Here is an 8,457-nt window from a genome sequence, read left to right as displayed (position 1 = left end):
TATATACAATAGGCATAGGAGTGGCTGTGTGGTAAGTAACTTGCTTATGAACCACATGGTTCCGGGTTCAGTCCCACTGCGTGGCACCTTGGGCAAGTGTCTTCTACTATAGCCTCGGGCCGACCAAAGCCTTGTGAGTGGATTTGGTAGACAGAAACTGAAAGAAGCCTGTCGTATATATGTATGTGAGTGTATGTGTTTGTGTCTGTGTTTGTCCCCACCAACAACGCTTGACAACCGATGGTGGTGTGTTTACGTCCCCGTAACTTTGCAGTTCGGCAAAAGACACCGATAGAATAAGTACTAGGCTTACAAAGAATAAGTCCTGGGGTCGATTTGATTGACTAAAGGCGGTGCTCCAGCATGGCCACAGTCAAATGACCGAAACAAGTAAAAGAGTATAAATACATACATACATACATTCATATGTACATAAATACATTCATACACATATACATACATATATACCTACATACATACATAAAGAAATACATACATACATACACACATGCATAGATACATACATAAATATATACATGCATACATATATACATACAGACATACATATATATATAAATATACACACACACATATACATATATATACACACACATACAGATATACATATGTACATACATACATAAGTACATATATACGTCCATATATACATAATACACATATACATACATACATAAAGAAATACATACATACATGAATATCTACATGCATACATATATACATACGTACATACATACACACATACATAATTAAATGTTGTTGTTGGCACTCCGTCGCTTAACGACGACGAGGGTTCCAGTTGATCCGATCAACGGAACAGCCTGCTCATGAAATTAACGTGCAAGTGGCTGAGCACTCCACAGACACGTGTACCCTTAACGTAGTTCTCGGGGGATATTCAGCGTGACACAGAGAGTGACAAGGCTGACACCTTTGAATTACAGGCACAACAGAAACAGGAAGTAAGAGTGAGAGAAAGTTGTGGTGAAAGAGTACAGCAGGGTTCGCCACCATCCTCTGCCGGAGCCTCGTGGAGCTTTAGGTGTTTTCATTCAATAAACACTCACAGCGCCCGGTCTGGGAATCGAAACCGCGATCCTATGACCACGAGTCCGCTGCCCTAACCACTGGGCCATTGCGCCTCCACTCATAATTAAATACATATATAAATACATACAAACACACACACACACACATACATACATATACACAAAAATAGATGCATGCATACATACGCATACACATACATGTTTCCATCTCATCTCGCTGAGCCCTTAACATATGGTTAAGCGCAAGATTGGGAGGTGAGATAGGAACGTATCGTGGGCCCTTTTTGTCTGTCCCTGGATGTAGGGGAATAGGGTGCTTTCCTGATTGCCATATGTCTGTCCTGCCAATCCCCTGCCCCTTCCTTGCTACCTGGGTAGAATGTACGTATGCAATGATTGTGCATACATACATACATACATACATACATACATATACAAACACACACACGTGCACATACACACACACACACACACACACACGATGTACATAATATATGTATATGAGTGTGTGTGAGTGTATATATGTGTACATATATGTTTGTATGTCAATATATATATATATATATATATATAATTATATATATGCATATATATATGCACATATATATATATATATATATATATATATATATATATATATATATATATATATATATATGTATACATATATATACACACATACATACATGTACATTATATATATATATATATATATATATATATATATATATATATATATATATATATATATATATATATATATATATATACATATATATATATATACATACATACACGTGTGTTGTGTTGTGAAGGGTGAGGTGAAGCGTTGAGGGGAGAGGTGGATGGCGATATAGAGAAGCATGTTCACTGGCTTCCACTATGATGACGAAAGCAACCACCGCTACCACCACCACTACACATTTAAGCATGTCTCGAACCCCTAATCCGACATATCCTGGGCTTTGTAGCCCCCTCCCCTTGACCATCAGTGTGGAAGCTGGTGAGTAAAGCCTAATTATAAAGAACTGCAAGAGAGAGAGTGGATGTGTGTGAGTAACAGCAGGGCAGGGAAGAGGCAGTGTTACGCTCCGACAAGCTTTGCAACAAATATACATCAATTGCTGCTTATTATCAATAATATATACGTTTCTGTGTGTATGGATGTTTATATACATATATACATGCGTGTGTGTGTGTGTGTGAGTGTAACGATGTATGTATATATATATATATATATATATATATATATATATATATATATATATATATATATATATATATATATATATATATATGTATGATTAGGAGTTAGAGACATACTTGAATGTGTAGTGGTGGTGCTGGTGCTTGTTCTCATCATTGTGTGTATGTTTATATACACACATATATGGCCTTCCTCCTCACCCCATCCTCTCACCCTATTGTGCTGCTGCTATCTATCCTAGGACTCGAAAACTTTGTACAGTTCCTGTATCTCTCCATGTTTGTGTGTTCACCCATGGCGTTGCCATTGTAGTAGTTGTGGGCGTTGTTATTGCCACACACACACACACACACCTGCTCACATACAATATACATAAGCTACACACTTGACATGCATACATACACACATGCATGAATACACTCATACTGACAAATTCTACACACATACACACACACACACACACACATACCCCCCTCTCTCTCTATTTCACTCTCTCTTTATACACACCTATGCATACCCTTCCACACACACACACACACACACACATACCCCCCTCTCTCTCTCTATTTCACTCTCTTTATACACACCTATGCATACCCTTCGACACACACACACACACACACATTTATATCTGAAAGAAACTTTTTATCTATTAATCTAAACTAGGCTATATCTACCTACACAAGCCACAGATATAAGATCTGTTTAGATTTAGAATAAGCATTTCCTTTCTTTGATTAATACATAAACATTTTCCTCTCACACACATATATAGGAAACCATACAATAGACACAAAGAGATGATCACTTTTAGCTGTACACCAAACATAGTACGTCTTAAAACGATAATTCCAAACCAAGAACAGAGACAGGCTATTCCTCTGTGGTAACAACATATGCCTACTTAACAACTGATGTAACAAAGAAGTCACTATGTATGACAGACTCTCTCTCTCTCTCTCTCTTTTTTCACTCTTCTCCTCTTTTACTTGTTTCAGTCATTTGACTGCAGCCATGCTGGAGCACCGCTTTTAGTCAAGCAAATCAACCCCAGGACTTATTTTTTCTAAGCCTAGTACTTATTCTATCGGTGTCTTTTGCCAAACCGCTATGTGACGGGGACATAAACACACCAGCATGCTAGGTGGACAAACACAGAGACACAAACACATACACATACACACACATATACATATATATACATATATACAACGGGCTTCTTTCAGTTTCCGTCTACCAAATCCACTCACAAGGCTTTGGTTGGCGCGAGGCTATAGTAGAAGAGACTTGCCCAAGGTGCCATGCAGTGTGAATGAACCCGGAACCATGTGGTTGGTAAGCAAGCTACTTACCATACAGCCACTCCTGCGCCTATATGTTCATAGCATCTAAGAGATGATGCAAATACACTGATATATTGGGACAACAGAAGGCCCACTCAAAGATAGACTGATCAAGCATGTATTATGCATGTATGTACATATGTGCGTATGTATGATATTCAGAAAGTGTTCGAGGGATGATGCAAGTGCATTGATATATTGGGACAAGACCTCATTCCCTGACTAAACATGACCCAAAACTCAAGATTTTTAGTGAGAAGCCACTTTATGCATGAATATGTGTGTGTGTGTGTTTTTGTCTGCGTTTGTCCCCCCCCCCCCCCCCCCCACAATCGCTTGACATTCGATGTTGGTGTGTTTATGTCCTTGTAACTTAGCGGCTCGGCAAAAAGAGACCGATAGAATAAGTACTAGGTTTTACAAAGAATAAGTCCTGGGGTCGATTTGCTCGACTAAAAAGGCGGTGCTCCAGCATGGCCGCAGTCAAAAGACTGAAACAAATAAAAATATAAAAGAATTTATATACATACATACATACATACATTATATTTATATATATATATATATATATATATATATATATATATATATATATATATATATATATATATATATATATAAATACTTACACACGCATATATCTATATATATATCTATGTATGTATATGTATATAATGTAAATATATGTGTATATAGATTTACACTTTTTTATATATATATATAGAAACACACACACACACACACACACACATATATATATATATATATATATATATATATATATATATATACATATATATATATTTATATACATACACACATACACATATATACACACACCCCACTTTATCATATCATAAAATGTTCATTAGCGTATATGTGTGTGTGTGTGTGTGTGTGTCTGTATGTGCGTGCATGTATATGTGTGATGTTTATCTTACAGGAAAGAGTAAAAAATGTCAAATGTTCACAGTTGAATAACAACTTTGTTTTTGTATATTAGACACCTGCTGAGTCAGAGATTTTGAGTGTGTGTGTGTGCGTGTGTGTGCGTGTGTGTGCGTGTGTGTGCGTGTGTGTGTGTGTGTGTGTGTGAATACATACATGTATATCTGCAAGGGGTGGTTCCGTGTTTTTGCATGTATGTATAAATGAACATTCTTTATACATGCATACATACACACACACACACACACACACACACACACACACACACACACACATACATATATATACATATATACATTTTTATGTATGTATAACCGCCCCCCCACACACACACACACGTTTATTTAAATAAATGTATCTATCATCTACTTATCCATTTAACTATATATTTCATTATGTCTGTATGTGTGTGAGTGTGTGCATACATGTGTATGCATCTATTTGTCTCTGTATATAAGTATATATGTGTCTGCGTGTGTGTGTGTATATATATATATATATATATATATACACACATACACACTCACACACATATACACATACATATATGTATGTGCGTGTGTGTGTGTTTACAACATTGTTTTTTCATGATTATAAACACACACACCACACACACACACACACACACACACACACACACACACACACACACCCGTGTGCTCCCTCTTTTCAATGTATTCCAGGTGTTAAGTATTTACAATCACCGGACGGCAACACCAGGCTCCAATCTGATTTGGCAGAGTTTCTACAGCTGGATGCCCTTCCTAATGCCAACCACTCAGAGAGGGTAGTGGGTGCTCCGACTCACAGGTCTTAATAATGATGACGATGATGATTATGATGATGATGATGACGATGATGACGACAATGACAAATGATGGTGATAGTGAAGGTGGAGGCGGTGGTGGTGGTGGTGGGGATGATGATGATGATGATTATAATGATGTTGGTGGTGGAGGCTGTGGTGGTGGTGGAGGCTGCGGCGGCGGTGGTGATAATGATGATGACGATGATAATTAATATATATATTAATTTAGGGACCGGAAATTGTGATTATTTAGCATCTTCACATTACAACAACAACAACAACAACATTAATAATAAAAATCATCATCATCATCATCATCATCGTTTAACGTCCGCTTTCCATGCTGGCATGGGTTGGACGACTTGACTGAGGACTGGTGAAACCGGACGGCAACACCAGGCTCCAATCTGATTTGGCAGAGTTTCTACAGCTGGATGCCCTTCCTAATGCCAACCACTCAGAGAGGGTAGTGGGTGCTCCGACTCACAGGTCTTAATAATGATGACGATGATGATTATGATGATGATGATGACGATGATGACGACAATGACAAATGATGGTGATAGTGAAGGTGGAGGCGGTGGTGGTGGTGGTGGGGATGATGATGATGATGATTATAATGATGTTGGTGGTGGAGGCTGTGGTGGTGGTGGAGGCTGCGGCGGCGGTGGTGATAATGATGATGACGATGATAATTAATAACAACAACAGCCAGATGAGGAGCAAACCAAAGATAATAGTTCCTCTCCCCCACCCCACCTGCCCTGCATCATTCCGTTTTTGAAGATACCCCTGAAACAGGAAGAGGATATCTCTTAACCCCCCCCCCATCCCCACCACCATCGCCCACCCCCACCCTTTCCTCATTACATTAATTAATTATTACACTAAGTTATCAAAAGGATTCTTCCTCAGGGTTGGCATGGGTGGGTTGGCGGCAAAGATGTGTTGTTAGCTAGAAATAGAAACCGAAATCTCTCTGAGTTTATACATTACAGTTATGGCAGGATGAAGAGCACGTTAAATAATGTAGTCCTAGATACACTGTGTCTGAATAAAAGACAGGATGGTCACGGCTGGAACGTCTTTGATCATAGGTCTGTCTGGACCAGGAGTGACCTGGGGTTAAACAACTACAAAGAAGGACACATTAAACAATGTAGTCCTAGAAAGACTATGCCTGAAGGAAAGACAGGATGGTCAGAATTGGAACGTCTGTGATCATAGGTCAGCTGGATAAGGACTGACCTGGGGCTAAATAAGGAAGAAGTACACCTTAGATAATGTAGTCCTAGATACATTGTGTCTGAATAAAAGACAGGATGGTCACGGCTGGAACGTCTTTGATCATAGGTCCACTGGACCAGGACTGACCAAGGGCTAAACAACTACAGAGAAGGACACATTAAATAATGTAGTCCTAGATATGTGGAGGCGTAATGGCCCAGTGGTTAGGGCAGCGAACTCGAGGTCATAGGATCGCGGTTTCGATTCCCAGACCGGGCGTTGTGAGTGTTTATTGAGTGAAAACGCCAAAAGCCCCACGAGGCTCCGGCAGGGGATGGTGGCGAACCCTGCTGTACTCTTCCACCACAACTTTCTCTCACTCTTTCTTCCTGTTTCTTGAGTAACGCTGCGATGGACTGGCGTCCCGTCTCACTGGGGGGGGGGGGGGGACACATACGCCATAGAAACCGGGGCCATGAGCGCAGCTAGGCTTTAAAAAGGGTCAAAAAAGAAAAAACTCCTAGATACATTAGGTCTGAATAAAGGACAGGATGACCACGACTGGGACGTCTTTGTGTGCAGGATCAGGAGTGACTTGTGGCTAAACAACAACAACAAGCTGAGGCACATTAGATAAGGTAGTCCTAGATACACCATGTCAGAATCAAGGGGGGGAAAAAAACAGGATGGTCACAGGTGGAGTGTCTATGATGGTAGGTGAGCAACAGCTGCCAAACTGTACACCACCAACCTCATACAATCCCCCCCTGCCCTCTCTTATGAGCTTCTCTCACTCTTCCTCCTTCCCCCCTTCCTATTACTACTCCCTCTCTTCTTCTTCCACCTCCATGTCCTCCTCCAATCACTCTTCCCTCTCCTCCGCCTCCTCTTCTCCTATTCATGTTATGTATTTCCATTCTCAAAAAGTTGGTTGTGGCGGGTGGGTGTGGGTGTGGGGGTTCAATGGATGGGGGAAGGGGAGAGAAGGATGTAGTTCCCACCCACCCACCCCGCGGCAGCTGGCAGGAGGCTTAGGGCAGAGGTGATAGGTGTGGTAGAGGTGGTCAGTTACCAGCGAATGACCTTTTGGCCTTCTGAATTTCTCTTCCCTTTTGCCCTCCCCCACCGCCTCCCCTTTCCCAAGCCCCCCACCCCCACCCATGACCCCCTCACCCCCATCTTCGCCACCCCCAACCCTTACATAGTTGTGGCGGGGGGGGGAGGAGGGGGTCGAGGATTGCAGGAAGGAGTTTGGGGTGAGATAGGGTGGTGGTGTGTAGGGTTGGGGGGGGGGAGCCGTGGAGGTGTGTTGGGAAGGAGTTTGCCCTGAGCAGTAAGTATACTGGGAATGAAAAAAAAGGGGTGTGTGGGTGTGGTGGTGCAGGAGAGACCGGGGGGGGGGGGGAGGTCCCTCTCATCTTTCACCCACCCCCACCCCACCTCTTCACCTAACCACCCTCCAGCTCCCATTACCATAACCAACCTTCCCAGCTAGTATGTCCATCAGAGCCAACCCCCTCCTGTGACACCACCACCCTCCACTATGCCCCTCCTGTCATCTTTGTAGCCAACTAAGAGGTGGGGGTAGGGGTGGACATAATGATTGCATGTCAAGTCCCTACCATTGATGTAGTAGTAGTAATAGTAGTAGTGGTGGTGTTAGTGGTAGTGGTGGTGGTGGTAGTAGTAGTGTTGGTGGCGGTGATGATGGTGATGGTAGTGGTGTTAGTGGTAGTGGTGGTGATGATGGCGATGGCTATAGTGGTGGTGATGGTGGTGCAATGATGGTTGTAGTGGTGGTTGTGGTAGTGACGGTGGCGGTGGACACCTACATGAAGCTAAATGCATTGCTAAATT

The sequence above is a fragment of the Octopus bimaculoides genome, chromosome 28, assembly GCF_046866305.1.
Source record: "Octopus bimaculoides isolate indiv1 chromosome 28, ASM4686630v1, whole genome shotgun sequence".
NCBI classification, from domain to species: domain Eukaryota; kingdom Metazoa; phylum Mollusca; class Cephalopoda; order Octopoda; family Octopodidae; genus Octopus; species Octopus bimaculoides.
This window is presented reverse-complemented; position numbering follows the sequence as displayed.